At 36.9% G+C, this 16,074-nt stretch overlaps 2 long non-coding RNA genes across 3 annotated transcripts in view; one reads left to right on the top strand and one right to left on the bottom strand.

Moving 5' to 3' along the window:
- LOC102255933 overlaps positions 1 to 6,351 on the bottom strand; it is a 54,142-nt gene extending 47,791 nt beyond the window's left edge. Inside the window, exon 1 of the long non-coding RNA XR_313086.2 lies at positions 6,272 to 6,351. This is a non-coding gene — a long non-coding RNA (uncharacterized LOC102255933). The remainder of the gene's footprint in view (positions 1 to 6,271) is intronic.
- Positions 1 to 15,245, top strand: part of LOC102256129 — a 62,964-nt gene extending 47,719 nt beyond the window's left edge. For both annotated transcript variants that reach the window (XR_001363792.1, XR_001363793.1), the window contains 2 exons: positions 10,827 to 10,919; positions 15,109 to 15,245. This is a non-coding gene — a long non-coding RNA (uncharacterized LOC102256129). The remainder of the gene's footprint in view (positions 1 to 10,826; positions 10,920 to 15,108) is intronic.
- Positions 15,246 to 16,074: the final 829 nt, after the last annotated feature.

Here is a 16,074-nt window from a genome sequence, read left to right as displayed (position 1 = left end):
GGGAGAGAAAGAGATAGAACCATCAGTGATGAGAGGGAATCATTGATCGGCTGCCTCCTGCTTACCCCACACTGGGGATCTAGCCTGCAACCCAAGCATGTGCCCTGACCCAGAATCTAACAGTGATCTCATGGTTCATAGGTCCATGCTCAATCATTGAGCCCCACTGACCAAGCTATGAGCTTCTGTAGATTTTTTTCCAATAATTTACAATGGCACCCTGGAAGAATATTAATAATTATAGTAACATTTATAGAGTACTTATGATGTACCAGACACTCATAATTATCTTATAAGGTATTATAAGTATGCCTAGTTTAAAACGTGTAAACTGAAGCTCACGAAGGTTAAATAACTTACTTAAATCACAGACTAAGAAGTGGTGGCATTGGTATTTGAATGTAAAAGCTTGACTCTAGGACATGGGTGGTCAACTGCAAAGGGACAAGTAATAAGTATTTTATGCCATAAAGTTTGTGTTAATACTCAACTCTGTCTTTGCAGAAGGAAAGCAGCCTAAGACAACATATAAATGAACGAGCTTGGTTTATTCTTAAAAAAAACTTTATTCATGGACACTGAAATTTGAATTTCATATATTTTTCATGTCCTGAAGTATTCTTCTTTTATTGTTTTTCAACATTTTAAAAATGTAAAAAGAATTCTTACCCTATGGGTTGTACAACACCATGTGGTAGGCTGGATTTGGCCCGCAGAATAGATTGTTGACCTCTGCTCAAGGCTCTTAATGACTAAACTATTTTTCTAGTGGTATCTTTTTATAATTCTTTTAAACAGCCAATACATTTACATTTCAGCATTATTAAGTTATGTCAGACTTTTATCATATAAAATTATGTTTGGGAAAATAAGATTTGTTTTTTATAATATATATATTAGGTTGGATCATATGAAATTGGCCAATATTGACCAATTTACTACCTAACTATTGAGGAGTAAATTATAAAATAAGTAAGGAATTCTAAAGAATTCAACAGAGACAGAAATATCCAGCAGAGGAAAAGAATTACTCAGAGGTACAGTTAAACTGGAAATATTCTTTCCTTATTTTTGTTATTTCTTTTCCCTTTCTTCTCTTTCCTTTTCCCTTTTTCTTTGACTTAGCAAATGAAATAGATTTCAGGCACAATTGGTCTCTTCCTCTCACAATTTTCCATCTTTACTTCTAAGTCTTTTTCTCCCTAAATGCCAGACACTTTTCATACTAACATCATTTTAATTCATCAAATATTCTATTTTCATTCATTCAAAATTTACCTCAAAGTCAGTCTTCTCTAGAATGCACACTGAGCAAGTTAAGAATAGAGACATCTGCCAAAAAGTGAAGGTTAAAAATAAATGAAGTCCTGGCAAGTTTTGCTAAGTGGTTAGAGAATCAGTCCATGGACCAAAGGGTCACAGGTTCAATATCTGATCAAGGGCACATAACTCGATTGCAGGTTTGCTCCCCACCCCTGGTGGGGTCACATGCAGGGGGCAACCAGTTGATATGTCTCTCTCGCATATCTCTCTTCTCCTCCTCCTGCTCCTCCTTCTCCTCCTCCTCCTCCTCCTCCTTCTGCTTCCCTTTCATTCTCTCTGAAAATCAATGGAAAAAGATCCTTGGGTGTGGATTAAATAAAAAAAAAAGAAATCAATGAAAAGGTTTTGAGCATTCCATCAAAAATAGAGGGTTTACATGGGGAAAAAACAACAACAACAAGCTTTTGCAACTATTTATAATGCACCAGATTCTGCTGCTTTGTTTTGTTTTGAGCATATAATAGACCAGGATGAAAAATGGTTGAAGGAACGGGATTTTGGATCTTCTGCTTTCCACTAGAATGCAATCACTACAAAAATAGGTTTCTGTCTTAGTCACTGCTAAATTCCCAACATAACACAGTTTCTGGAATATGATAGGTGTTGAATAAATAGCTCTAGAATAAACAAATGATTATTGAAGAGTGAGTTTGGACATGAAATCAGGAGCACAGTAATTAAACATGATAGTATTGTCTTGTCCTAATGAGCCCTTCCTTAGCCACAAGTAAAAGCAATGAGGGAAATACTCTATGAGTCATTTGGACTAACGGTTACTTAGTAATATGACGTGACATGAGCTTAAAGATAATGCAACCATTGTCATTTTGGTACTGATAACAATCAAAGGTGGGAAAACTGGAAAATCCAGTAAGATCATGATTCCTAGACTTTATATAGGCAGATTCCAGAAAGGTCAATTAAAAATTAGGTGTGATCCTATAGGCCAAAATTATAAACAAAAGGAATGAAGGCACATGAGATTTCAGGATGTTCTAAAACAAAAATTCTAACCCGTAATCATGCATTCGGCCATGATACAGTATATGAGGCCTGTGAAGCTGGGTTTCTCAATGTCGGCATTATTGACATTTGGAATCTGATGCTTCCTTGTTGTGGGGCTGTCCTGTGCATTGTAGGATGGTTAGCAGCATCCCTGTCCTCTACCCACTGTATGCCAGAAGTACCCAACCTTGTGGTTGCAACCAAAAAATAAAAATTTCAGACATTCCAAAACCGAGAACAACTGTCCAAAAAGAAGGAACAGGAGAAAGATTACATTTTCAGGTTTTAGAAATACTTATAGATAAATGAGGGAGAGGGGCATAGTTTACCACCTCAAAATGTGCCTTTGGGGAGATCTTAATTATCTTAATCTGGTTACTTTTAAGAAAGGAAAGACCAGGAAGAACCTTTCATCTCCCCCCTAACTGCCTAAAAGAATTTAGATGCAGGACCTGCTCCAGGAGGGGAGCTATCATCACAGATAACTGTAGTTCAATATGAACTAAGTGTGATGGACAGGGAGGAACCTAGCAAGGCTCATTTGATCAAGGTCCTCTCTGGGTCCCATTGTTAAAGATGGCCCAGCAAACATGTATTTACCAAACATTTGCTTTTCCATCTCCATGTAAATTGCCTTCCTCCCCTTTGAAGTCCCAAACCACTAACCCTTACTTTTCTCCTTAGCTCAAGATGGCAGATAAGCCTCAACTGCCCCATATTTTTATGGAACCCCCATATGTACATACATAATTAAGTTTGGCTATGTTCTTCTCTAAATCTGTCTCATCTCATTTTATTATTAGACTAGCTAGAATAAGTAAGAATGAAAAGAGGGAAAAATTTTCCCTTCCCCACACAAATGTAGAAAAAGGAACTTACCAGAATAATTTTTTTAAAAAAATCATATCATTGCTGTTGAGGAGTTAAAAATCCCACATGGACAAAAATGTTAAGGACAAAAGGAAATAATGTCCCTCGTGGCTTAAAGAGCAAGATAAAGTTTGGTGCTGACTGTGTATAAATAAACAACAGAATTAAAATTACTAAAATATCTTGTGTATATCTTCTCCATGTAGACAAATGACCTAACATTAGAAAGTCCATTTTAGTTAAGAAGAGAGTAAGAAAGTATTATTATTTTATATATTATTCTGAACTCCTCAAGTTACGTAAATTTCATATCAAAAGAGTATGGGAAAAATAGCAATCAAAAATACAAAGTTTTTAGAAATCTTTGATATGATGTTGAAGAGTTGTACCATAAAATAAGTAATACCAATTTTTAAAAAATAGGTGATGTTAAAAAAAATTGCTAAGCTACTTAGTAAAGATCCCTAAAATAATTCTACAACAATGAAAGACATAAATAACCTAGTGGCAAAAATAAATAAATTTTGGGCATGTGCTGGGGGTTGGGGGCAGCCGGGGAGAGGTCAACGGGGGGAAAAAAGGAGACTTATGTAATACATTAAGCAATAAAGTATTTAAATTAAAAAAATGATGAGTGCCTGCAATAGAAGAATTGACTGTCTAAAACCTTCTGAGATATGTCAAATCAATCTTCTATTCTACTAGGTTTCTTGAATTGTAGATGAGAACATTCCTATTAATATAGTGCATCTTTATTTCCACCAAGGAAATACTCTTTGGCTGTGTTCTTGCAGACAAACTCAAAAAGTATGGGCTGTTTGAAATAGTTTATTTTCCTACATCACCATTTAACCATCTCCCCCCACCTTCACACACTCACCATTGTTATAGGTCTCCTCAAAATAAAGTTTCAGAGCCATTAGATTCAATAATCAATAAGTGATCTTACAAGTCTAACATTTCATGGTATTTCAGTCACTGAGATCTAAATCAATGCTATTCGGTATCTTCTTAATTAAGGTTGAACAAAAATTTTATAGACTGATTTTCATACTAACCTAAATGGACATCATTATTTTTGCATAATTTTTAATCCACAGAGAAGCAAATCAATATTTCAACAAATACCTAATATTTGTTTAATTAAAAATAGTAATCAGATAAAGTCAAGATTTTGTTCACTATTAAATATTTCCTGTATAGTTAACATGACACAGAAGAAATGGTGTGCTAGGTCTGTTCAGAAATCTACCTATAAGATACTGTATCAGTCTGACTTTTGTTCCACTCCACCTATCCCACATATTCACTTGTCACTTTGCTCCAATAATTGCAAAAATGACTAAGCAAAAATTTTACCACCATAGATATTTTAAGCACCATAGTGCCAATAATATCAAAGTATATTTTCAGGGCAAAGAACACTTTTGACAAGGTAAAGAAAGGAATGTAAACCAGAACAGAATTGTTTAATTATACCTTACCTGGAAAGAAATACAAAGTTCCAACAAAAATGGTACTAAGTCACACCAGGTATTCATAACTACAAACCGTGCACTTATTTAAATGGGCTGCTTCAATGTTACTGCTATGTAAATATTGGATTTGTGATAGCTGATGATACTGTGATTCTTTCAGTTAATTAAAAAATATAGGAATTAAAGAAAGACTCCAATTTGACAAATTAAAAATAAAGAGATGGATTGCAAGTCATATTCAACTATTACTTCATCGACATTATTTCACATAATAGTTTGCTTACCAGAGCACTGGTTCATTGTGGAAAACCCAAATCATTTATCAGGTAAAGGCATGCTATAATTTCTTTCCAGCTTCAACCAGGATTCGTATTACTCAGGTCATATTTATACTCATGTTTCTTCAAACTCTGAACAAATGGAAACTTGCCTAATGAGACAACAAATATTTGACCTGACTTGTATCCATTTCGATGCTCTTCCCTGTAAAGGAAATATATTCCTACGAAACCCAGAGCCAAGGAAGAGAAGAGGTAAAATATGACTGAAAGAACGGGCCAGTAACAGCACTCAACTAGGTTCCTCTGCAAATTTGAAAACACTTGTTTTCAACATATAGTCTATAAACTGTGTGATGTTGTAAGTGTAAATTCTTGGGGTTGCAGAGTTCAACCTAAGCCTATGTGAGTAGGAACTATTAAGAGTGGGAGGATGATTTGATTCAACAAACATCTCACAAAGTCCTTTTCAAGCATTTGCCCCACATTATTACCTAGATAGAATGAGCCCTGCGTTGGTGAGCCTAGGAGTAACTAACTGAATCAAGAAATGCTATTTTCCTTCCTGAGGAAGAAGAGTGACTTTTTGTCTGTATGTATACCTGGTGTGACTTATTACCATTTTTGTGGGAACTGTGTATTTGTTTCCAGGTAAGGTGTAAACTTCACGAACAGAGTACAAGGACCCAGCACTATCCAAATACAAGGACCCTGATTTATCTTCATCTTCAAGGCAAAAATCATAAAGAAAGTAGCCAACAGAGATAAATATAGTTTTTTTTTAAAAAAAAGAGAGACATGTGATGTAGTTCTACAAGGCAAAAATCATAAAGAAAGTAGCCAACAGAGATACAGTTTTTTTTTTAGAAAAAGAGAGACATGTGGTGTAGTTCTGCATAAGATAAACAAATTTTCCTTAAGAAGTTAACAAATATAAAGCTCATTTCTCAGTTGGAACTAGTCAGACAAGATTTGACATTTTTGCTCCAAATAGAAATAACATTTGCTCCCATGGCAATGATTTGCTATTTCAACTCTAAACACACTCACAGCTTCTTGCTTTGCATGTATTTACTACTCTGAAATCAAGAAGAAAAAAACTCTGCAGCCAGTTTCACGGACGTCTGTTATGATCTTTACATTTTTTTCCCCTCAGAACATACAGCTAGGGGAAAAAAATCAACTTAGAATGATTCTAAATTCTCCCAAGTAAAGCATCATTTAGATCTACTCATTCACTCAACATAAAAGCATTTAAGTGATTTAGGAAAAGTTAAGCATGAGGAACAAGGTAGTACTTTCAAATCCAAATCTTACCTGGTAAATGGAAATGGAACAACACAACACCCCTGAAAGTGTTCTTGATTTGTGCTTCTCTCTTCCAGACAGAACTAAATCAGAGCAGCCTATATTCTTAAGCCCTCAAAGAAAAATCAGGAGGCTTGATCTGTGCACATAATGGCCTGCATAATGTAAGAAAGTGCCGTTTCTTGGCAACAAGAAAACAATCCTTTTCAATTAACTCAGCAATTGGCCCACATTTGTTGTTAAACACAGAGTAAAGAAAATTTTTTAAGAACTCAAATGAACCTGCTAATAGCTCAGTGAGAATGTCAGATCAGTATGTTCATTTTGAAAAGCATTTTTTTATTAATTGACTATTCATTCCAATTGCCTAACCCAAGAACTTTTATCCACATGCCTGTCTCACTTCCCCATAGCATATTATTTACTTAAAGCTCCAATCCTGAATAGTTGCATCCATTGTTGCAGAAACACAGTAAAAATGTGAAAGATAATTATAGCAAGCCTGTGGCATGTAATGTTACCCTGGTCGTGGTCATTTTGCATACCATATTTGGCTATCTAAAATATCAGCATGAATGTAGCCCTGGATACTCATTAGGATACATAATTCGAAACACTTATATGCTCTCTTAGCTGTTAAAGCAGACACTAATTTTAGAGAATATGTAAGAAGTGCAGATGGGCTAGGTTCAATTTGTGCTGTTTTGTGGGTTCATATATACTTATGAGAATATGATGAAATCTTTGGACAATGCTTAGGGTCTATGCATTCTCACATATATATTGGAAATTTCATATATCAATTAGGATTCATATGTGAGACATCTAATAGGAATCTTTGTTAAAAAAGGGAAGTGGTGAGGAAAATATACATAATTTCTGCTGTTAGCCAAGTTTTACCATTGCAAATAGTAAAGTTTTAACTCTCTGGTATGGTTCTATCTCCCAAATGAGAAGACAGCTTAAAATGGATAATTTCCATCTATAGCTGAAGCCAAGGGGGTGAATTTTGTCTTTACCACCCCTCCATTTGCCAAGGTTAACCAAGAGTGTATGTATATTGTGGTATTTGCCTTCAGCAACTCTTTTGTTTTCTCCTTTTATCATCCAGATCTCCCTAAAATGTGTCAACTTTGTCTTGCTATCATTAATGGGCAATTCTTAGGTAATATTTTTAAAGATACAGCCTTTTGAAGGCATTGTCTTAGTACAAAGCACTCTCAATTGGTGGGAATTTGAAACAGTGTTGTAAACTGTTGAAGGCGATGTATTTGGTTAGACCTTCTGGCACCTTCAAATCACACTCTCAACAGCTGTGTACACTTTTCATGGGTAGAACTGGCTGGGATCATTTCACAAGTGTTTCTTCAGCTCTTGTGCCGACTCTTCCACGTGCCAGCTCTGACTTCAGGCAGATTTGTTAAACATTTTGTGTCTCAGTTCCCTTATCTGTCAAATGAAGTTAATATTTACGTCATAAGGGTTCACTCAGATCACATAGGTGAAGCTTCTTAAAACAGTGCCCAGCAGATGGTAAATGCACAAAGCTTAGCTATATTATTATCATTGTTGTTGACTGTAGTGTTCCTGAATTAAATAACTTTCAGGGTTCTTTTCAGACTTAGGATTTCCAAAATCCAATATAATCCTTATATAACAATGTAAAGTAATGTAAACAAAGCCTCTTGGGGTACATAATAGAAAATGTTCTTTCTTTTTGTATAGATTAATCTTCATCTACCATCTAGTATATCTAATATTTAGAGCTTTTATATGCCCTTTTACTAACAAAAATGTGCAATTGTTTTTTAAAAATGGGAAATTTATCTTTCTGAAAAATGCACTCATGTTAAACACATTGACTTAAGCAATTTAACCAAAGGCATAGAGAAACAGAAATTCTGCAAGAATTTCTTTTATTATAAGACATTTTGTTATGTGCAACGTAATTATTAAAAGATTCACTGCCCTAACTGGTTTGGCTCAGTGGATAGAGCATCAGCCTGCGGACTCAAGGGTCCCAGGTTCAATTCTGGTCAAGGGCATGTACCTTGGTTGCGGGCATATCCCCAGTAGGGGGTGTGCAGGAGGCAGCTGATCGGTGTTTCTCTCTCATCAATGTTTCTAACTCTCTATCCCTCTCCCTTCCTCTCTGTAAAAATATCAATAAAATATATATTTAAAAGATTCACAAGCCTTTCTTCTCATATCCTTAAAATGTATGGACTATTTGCTTCAGCTTTTGGTATCCATTTGGATGTATTTTTAACCAGCAGCTGCAAACCCTAATATTTGAGAGGAAATGCATGCTTTTGAGTATTCGTTGTAAACACAGTCCAGCCAGAATGGGCCATAAAGACTCCATCTGATCCTTTCCAGCTTAAAAGGCAAGTTTAACCTTTGGTCTCAGCCAAATCCATTATGCAGCTCCCTCAATCAAAATACCACACCCTCTCTCTGCTAGGAAAGAATTTTAAATTATTAGTAAGAGGCCAAATGAACCAGTCTTCAGAGGGATTAGATTCAGCTACTCAGGTAGATATTTATTATTATCTGCTTAGTACATGGCAGTGCCTCCCTTGTTCTTTATTTCCGACAGTCTTGTTTGCCTCAGTATCTTAAAATAGCAAATTTTGGTACAAGGAAATTAACCTATGAAATCTGCAAAAAAATGAAAGGACAGTATTTGTTTAAAAGCATCGAACTCTGGAGTCTGTAACAGAAATACTCTGGGAAACATCAATCTAGTGTCTCTTCACAGAAGACTGGGCGTAATGTGAGAGCAACGCTGTACAAACTACTAGGAAATGTGGATTCCTTGCCACAAATTCTGCAACTGTCTAAGTCACAGACGCATTTTCCTTCCATAACTCTGAAGGTTTTCAAAGTTCAGTGCTGCCAACTTGAACAGTTGAAAATGTATATGACATTTATAAGTAACTTTAGGGTACCTTTATTTCTAATTCAAATATAACGTTGAAAAATGATTCATCTTGGGAAAATTAGAATTTAAATAAAAATAAAATCAGTGCTGTTAAACAAAAATACATAGACATCACAGATAATTCTTTCACAGTTTATAAATTTGGAAACCAGTTATCAAGTCTCATAAGACACAAGTGGATGAGGAGTGTGAAAAATGGTTCTTATGGATATACTTAATGATGAAATATTTCACAAAATAAAGTATTTTATAAGCATTGAATAAAGATAAACCAATTTAGCAGGTGATAATAGTCAAAATATAGTAGAGCCAAACCAAATATTTCTAAGTTTCTGTATTTGGAGCTAAGAAAAAAAAATGAATACAATTTATTGGATACCCATCAGAAGGCTGCTGTTACTACGATCTAGGATTGTAATGTTTAAGCCTCACATTAAGAAAGAACTGACGTAGGGCCCTAACTGGTTTGGCTCAGTGGATAGAGCATTGGCTTGCGGACTGAAGGGTCCCAGGTTCGATTCTGGTCAAGGGCATGTACCTTGGTTGCGGGGACATCCCCAGTAGGGGGTGTGCAGGAGGCAGCTGATGGATGTTTCTCTCTCATCGATGTTTCTAACTCTCTCTCCCTTCCTCTCTGTAAAAAAATCAATAAAATATATTAAGAAAGAAAGAAAGAACTGACCTAGGAAGTGTTTAAACATGCAGATTCTTGGACCCCAATCCCAGCAATCCTGATGGCATTGAGTGAGTCCAAGGAATCTGCATTTTAGTAGGTTCCTAGCACTGACACAGGCAAGCTCAGGTCCACTGTTGAGACCTGCTGAGAAACACAGGTATCTGGTCTCTGCTTCCCTGGCAAGAGGGACACATGGATTATTGAAAGAGGGGGAAGGTAGTCAAAAGGAAGAAATGTGATTGGTGATGAGGAGAAACAGGAAAATACAGTTCAACTTCCCCGGGTCAGAGAACTGGATGGACAAGAGTGGTGAACAAATCTTGAGAGACAAGCAGATGTAGACATACCTATAATGGCTTCTCATTTTATACTTATAATGCCATTTAATGTAATGGCATAAAAGCCAAAGTTCTTATAATAGACTCCCAGACTGGCCACCTCTTACTTCTCATTTCTCACTATTCTGCCCTTGACTGACTCCACTTTGGCCTGCTAACTGTCACTTAAAACAGGGCATCCTCCTCTACTTCCTTCACATCTTTCCTTAAATGTCATCTTCTCAAGAGCCCTTCTCTGACCATTCTATCCGAAATCACAATCCCTGCCCAACCCCACTGACACTCCCTAGTCTCTTCCTGCCTTAATTTTCTCCTTATCATTTATCACCACATCCTATATTTCTAAATATTGGTCCTCTTCTGTCTCCTCCCACTGGACTGCAGACTCCATGATGACAGGAATTTTGGTGTTTTGTTTTCTGGAACATCCCCAGCATTTAGAATGTTACCTGGCACATTGTAACTACTATACAGAATCAAAAAGGGTCCCCGTTAGAAAGTATGATAATGTTAACATTCCGAGACAGAAAGAACTTTATTCAGCACTGAAGTAGAGAAAAAAATGTATTTAGAAATTTAGTTTTTAATTCTTTTGTGCTCTTCCAGGAAAAAAGAAAAATAAGAAAAAGCTGAAGTATGGGAATCTTTTCAACTGTTACAACGCTGCAAAGAATATTTGTTTTCCATTCTTCCACAAAGGTAAGCATAGGTGGTTATTGTTTAACTCTATCAAAAGCTAATAATTGTGTCACTTTAGCCTTAGGGAAATGAAAAACAGGAAACATTTTATTGAAGTGCCTAGATTCATAAGTAATATTTTAAAAGGTTATTTGAAGGGTGTTAGAATTGCTTTCAAGCAGACTTGTGTTAAGGTAATATACAAATCTATTTCTTTTTTCAGAAAGCATTGTAAAACCCAGAACTTAAACAAAACCATTATATAAATAATCCTTAAGCAATGGAAATTATTATTCTAATTAATGCGAAGATTACTGCATTATATCACTGAATGTATTTTTTCCAAATGGCCCAACATATAATGTTAAAAATAGAAATAACCTGCCCGTCTGGCGTGACTCAGTGGTTGAGCATCGACCTATGAACCAGGAGGTCAGAGTTCAATTCTGCTCAAGGACACATGCCCGAGATGTGGGCTCAATCCCCAGTTGAGAGTGTGCAGGAGGCAGCCAATCAATGATTCTCTCTCATCATTGATGTTTCTATCTCTCTCTTCCTCTCCCTTCCTCTCTGAAATCAATAAAAAATATTTTTAAAAAGGAAGAAATGACCTTACCAGTTCATTTAAAAAGGAAGGAAAGGCCTTGCACACCTCAAAATCTTTCTTTCACTCCTTCTCCAACTCTTGTTTCCTATGAAAGTCCATTTTTATTTGTATATTACACTGGACTTTCCTCCCATAATAATGTGGAAATACCTCTGTTATTTGCAGTGACATCATTATGGCCTGCTGGCTTTCCAACTCTTTCACCTAGTGGACAGCTGAATCTTGTTCAAAGGACAGACCTCTGACATTGGGTGGGAACAAGTGCTGGAAGGGGTACGAAAGTATGGTTGAAATGGGAACAGAATGGGGAGCAGGAAGTGGGAAATGTTTCTGACTTTCTGCTTTGTTCTATGTATAGGAGACAGGTGACTGTCTCAAAGTAACATAAATCTCCAAATGTTTCCTCATATTCCATTCCTGTTCCATTCCAACATATTCAACATTCAAAATCCCTTCATCAAATACATTAGCATCAGCAAATAACCATCATCACATCCACACTATGTTTCTAACAAGGTTCTCTATACACCCTTACCAAAATATTCTCTCTTCCTCTCCATCAGTCTCTTTACCTTTCTCACCTTTTCTCTTCCTTCCTTTCTCCCCTCCCTCCTCCTTTCTCTCTCTCTCTCTCTCTCACACACACACACACACACACACACACACACTACTTATCAAAAATACATGCTCACTCTTATCTGACTTGTTAACTGTGCAGCTATTCTGTGCCAAGCACAGATAAGTGGATTACTTATGTTATCCCATTTAACCCTTAAGCCAACTCTAGATGGTGAATATTTTTATCTCCATGTTACAAAGGAGAAAAATAAGCCACAGAAAAGTTAAGTAAATTTCCTAGTCACACTTAGTGACCAGAGAGGCTATAACAGATCTGACTGACTCCAAAATCTGTGCTTTTAACCACCACATATACGGCCTCTCCTCAACCCCTACCATGTCCAACAAATGATTGTACTTGAAAAGTTCCCTGACTTTTGGGTGAAAAATAATCACATAAATTAGAATGCCTGACACATGTACTATTTAAGGCCTTCTGAATGTTTTTTTTCAGTCCAATTAATATTTTTGGCTATTTATAAAATACCATGAAGTATTTTAAGGACAAAAGAAACATTTTCATGCAGTCTTATGTAATGATGTGCCATTTAGACCTAATCCTTTTAGCCCAAAGATGGAAGACTGACACTCTAAACATAACTCATTGTGTTCTTTTGTGCTGCCATAACAAAGTATTTAAAGGATGGAATTCTGGGGGGCAGATGGACTTCTTGGCATCACTATACTTGCATCACAGAAATTGTTTTGTTTCAAAGAATTCAAACAAGATGCCTGACATTTCTCAGAAGATATTTCCACTTATAAATATGGTAACTTGTTAGGTGGGGATGCTAAGGAACAATAACCAATGTTTTTAAGGTTCTTTTTTTATCTTGCTTATGATATGTAAGAAAGGCATTTACTGAATCTAATCCTAGCTCAGAGTCTAGGTAGTTGGCCTTGGTATATAATATTCCTATAGCTCCTCCCATCCACATGAAGAATTTCTCTGTATTTTGTGGCACAAGATAATAAAAACACTCTATACACAAAATAACATGGAACAGGAGCAGGGCCCCTTGGGGGTTTTTAAAAATGGCTGCAAACTTCTTAGACTTTCCTCACATTGAGAGGTGGGTATACATTCCCTCACTTTGAATGTGCATGGGTTTGTAACTACTTTGACTACTAGAGTACAATTGATGTTATGTGACCTCTGGGGCCAAATCACAAAAGGTGATAACAGCTTTCACCCTGCTCATGAGAACACTGACTTTTGGGGTCCTGAGTTTCCATGTAAGAAATCCAACTATCCAAAGTCACCAAGATGTTGAGGAAGCTATGTCATACGTAGGGGCCATCTCTGTATGTTCTGGCTGACAGCTGAGCTGGGCTCCCAGTGTTTAGACAAATGAGTGCTTACATCACCCCAAGTAGCCAATAGTGTCTCTTCTCTTCTTGAAGGTCCCAGGGATAAAGACCTCAATGTTGTCTCACTAGTTGTAGTATCACCCACATAATTCCTTTCCCTTCTTTACCAAAATCCATGATTTCAACAAACACTTATAGAGCACCCTTTGCGTTTCTGGCATTACCATAAGGGGTGATGATACAAGAGAAAGCAAGACAGCAAGGCCCCTTGTGGGTTTTTTAAAATGGCTGCAAACTTCTTAGACTTTCCTCACATTGAGAGGTGGGTATACATTCCCTCACTTTGAATCTGCATGGGTTTGTAACTACTTTGACTACTAGAGTACAATTGATGTTATGTGACCTCTGAGGCCAAATCACAAAACGTGATACAGCTTTCACTCTGCTCATGAGAACACTGACTTTTGGGGTCCATGTAAGAAATCCAACTATCCAAAGTCACCAAGATGTTGAGGAAGCTATGTCATACGTAGGGGCCATCTCTGTATGTTCTGGCCGACAGCTGAGCTGGGCTCCCAGTGGACAGCTAGCATCAACTGCCAGCCATGAGAGTGAGCCTTCTTGGACATCCAGCCTAGTCGAGCCTTCAAATGTCTGTAGTCCTTCAGGTGGGATCTGTTCACCTGAGCCCTGCCCCAAATTACTGTCATACAAAATCATGAGCAAAACAGAATGAATGTTATTTTTTACTGAACGATTTTAGGTGAATTTGCTATGTAGCGGGAGTAATATTTTGTTACCTGAAAGTAGGTATTACCACGACCATTGAGCTGCAATGTAGCTATCAGTGAAGGCTTGAAGGAGGGTAAGAGAAATGTTATTGGGGGCTAGAAGATAGAATAAGATGTTGGGTATATAGTGGTGGAAAGTTTGGGAAAATCATCGCCTGCAGAAAATAGAAATGCCTCTATGAATGAATTGATCTGGCTAAGGATATTTCTAGGCTAATTTCTTTTAGCTGCATGTCATAAAATGAAGATAAAAAGATAGGAGCTAAAGAAGAAATTAGAGAATGTAATCTAGTGTACAGTTACTAGGTGAGCAGCCTCTACTGACATTCCACTTCCAAGCAGAATGTAGAACAAATAAGAATGGCCCTTGTTTGAAAATAAGATTCGAAAGACTCTCAAAAGCAAGAAGGAGCCTTAGGGCAAAGGTCAAATCCAGGGTGCTGTCAGGAAAAGGTAAATATGAAGGGTAAATATTTAGGGTAATGTTAGGTTAAATATGAAGGAAGATAAAGGGAATTTAGAGTAAATATAAAGCAAAGCGTGTGACTGCAAGACCCTTTTAAAGACATTGGAAGATTTAAGGTGATCTTTTCAAAAAGCCTTCTATGGATATTCAGGATGTGCCTCGTAGACCCTCTATTTTCAATTGAACAATAGCCTTTATAAGAATCTTAAAGAAATAGATCCACAATAGTGTCATAGAGAATCCAAGGTAGAGATCTACTCTGATTTTCAGTTTGTGCAGAGAGACACACTGTTCAAGATTGAATATTTTAAGCAAAAAGCAAAACCATAAGCCAAAACCATCCAAGTCACAGGTGAGGGTTTGTTTGTTTTTAGGTTTACCTCATGAGATTCTAAAATATAACATTCTCTTTGGAAGGGGAAGCACATACATGGCCATTGTGATTTTGCTGACCCAAGGCCCCTACCAAGCTCCATTTGTTGAGACAGAATCCCTCAGATGCAGGACATCTACTGTTGAAGCAGTTATCAGCAAGCATTGGAACCCTCAGTAGAGGCTGCTAACCTAGTAAGTGTACACTAGATTACATTCTCAGATAGTCCGATTTTACTGAACAGACGGGATTTTTGAGTTTGAAGAGAACATGCTGCATAGCAGTAGTGGCAGGTTGCAGAGGCAGAGATGTGAAGGAGATTAAAGTGTATGGGCTTGGCATTCATAGGTACACATGACCTCAGTCCTGTCAGAACTTCATCTTTGTGATGAAATACTTGACAGCATCGTAAAGCTCACCTGATAATGGTGGAGAGTTGCTGGGACTCGCACATCCATGCCCCCACCATGCACCAACAGGAAGCAGAAAAGTTCCCTGGAAAATGTGTTAATACTAGAGAGTCTTTTGCAATGAGCCAAATAACAAGGTGCTATTGAACAGTTTGGAAAATCAGATTCAGTTAAAGCATGTTATTACAAGAGTAAAATACAGTAGGGCATTATTCAAGATTTTTAATTCACAGGAGATCTAAATTGTCCTTCTTAGCAAAGCTTTAGTTAAGAAGAGAAAGAGAGCGGTGACAGATGTCTTTATGGAGCCCAACTAACTGACAGAGTTGAACTGGAGGCCTTATTTGAGACTTGGAGAGATATAGTTGATCATGCTGGTTTATCAGCTTTCCTAGTAAATCAACTTTTCTGCAAATAAGGTCACAAGGAGTGGTCTCCAACCTCCATTTCTGATCTGAAACCCAGCAAAAGTGGGAGCTCTGGTGAGAGACTGTGTCCATTAATTTGACTTTAGTGTATGATGTCTGATCTCAGAGCAGCTAGAACCAATCAAGTACAAACCACCTTTAGAACCTACTCATCTATGTGGTGTATATTCAA

The sequence above is a fragment of the Myotis brandtii genome, unplaced genomic scaffold (assembly GCF_000412655.1).
Source record: "Myotis brandtii unplaced genomic scaffold, ASM41265v1 scaffold112, whole genome shotgun sequence".
Lineage (NCBI taxonomy): Eukaryota > Metazoa > Chordata > Mammalia > Chiroptera > Vespertilionidae > Myotis > Myotis brandtii.
Note: the sequence above shows the minus strand (reverse complement) of the source record. Positions and strands in the feature narration are given on the sequence as shown.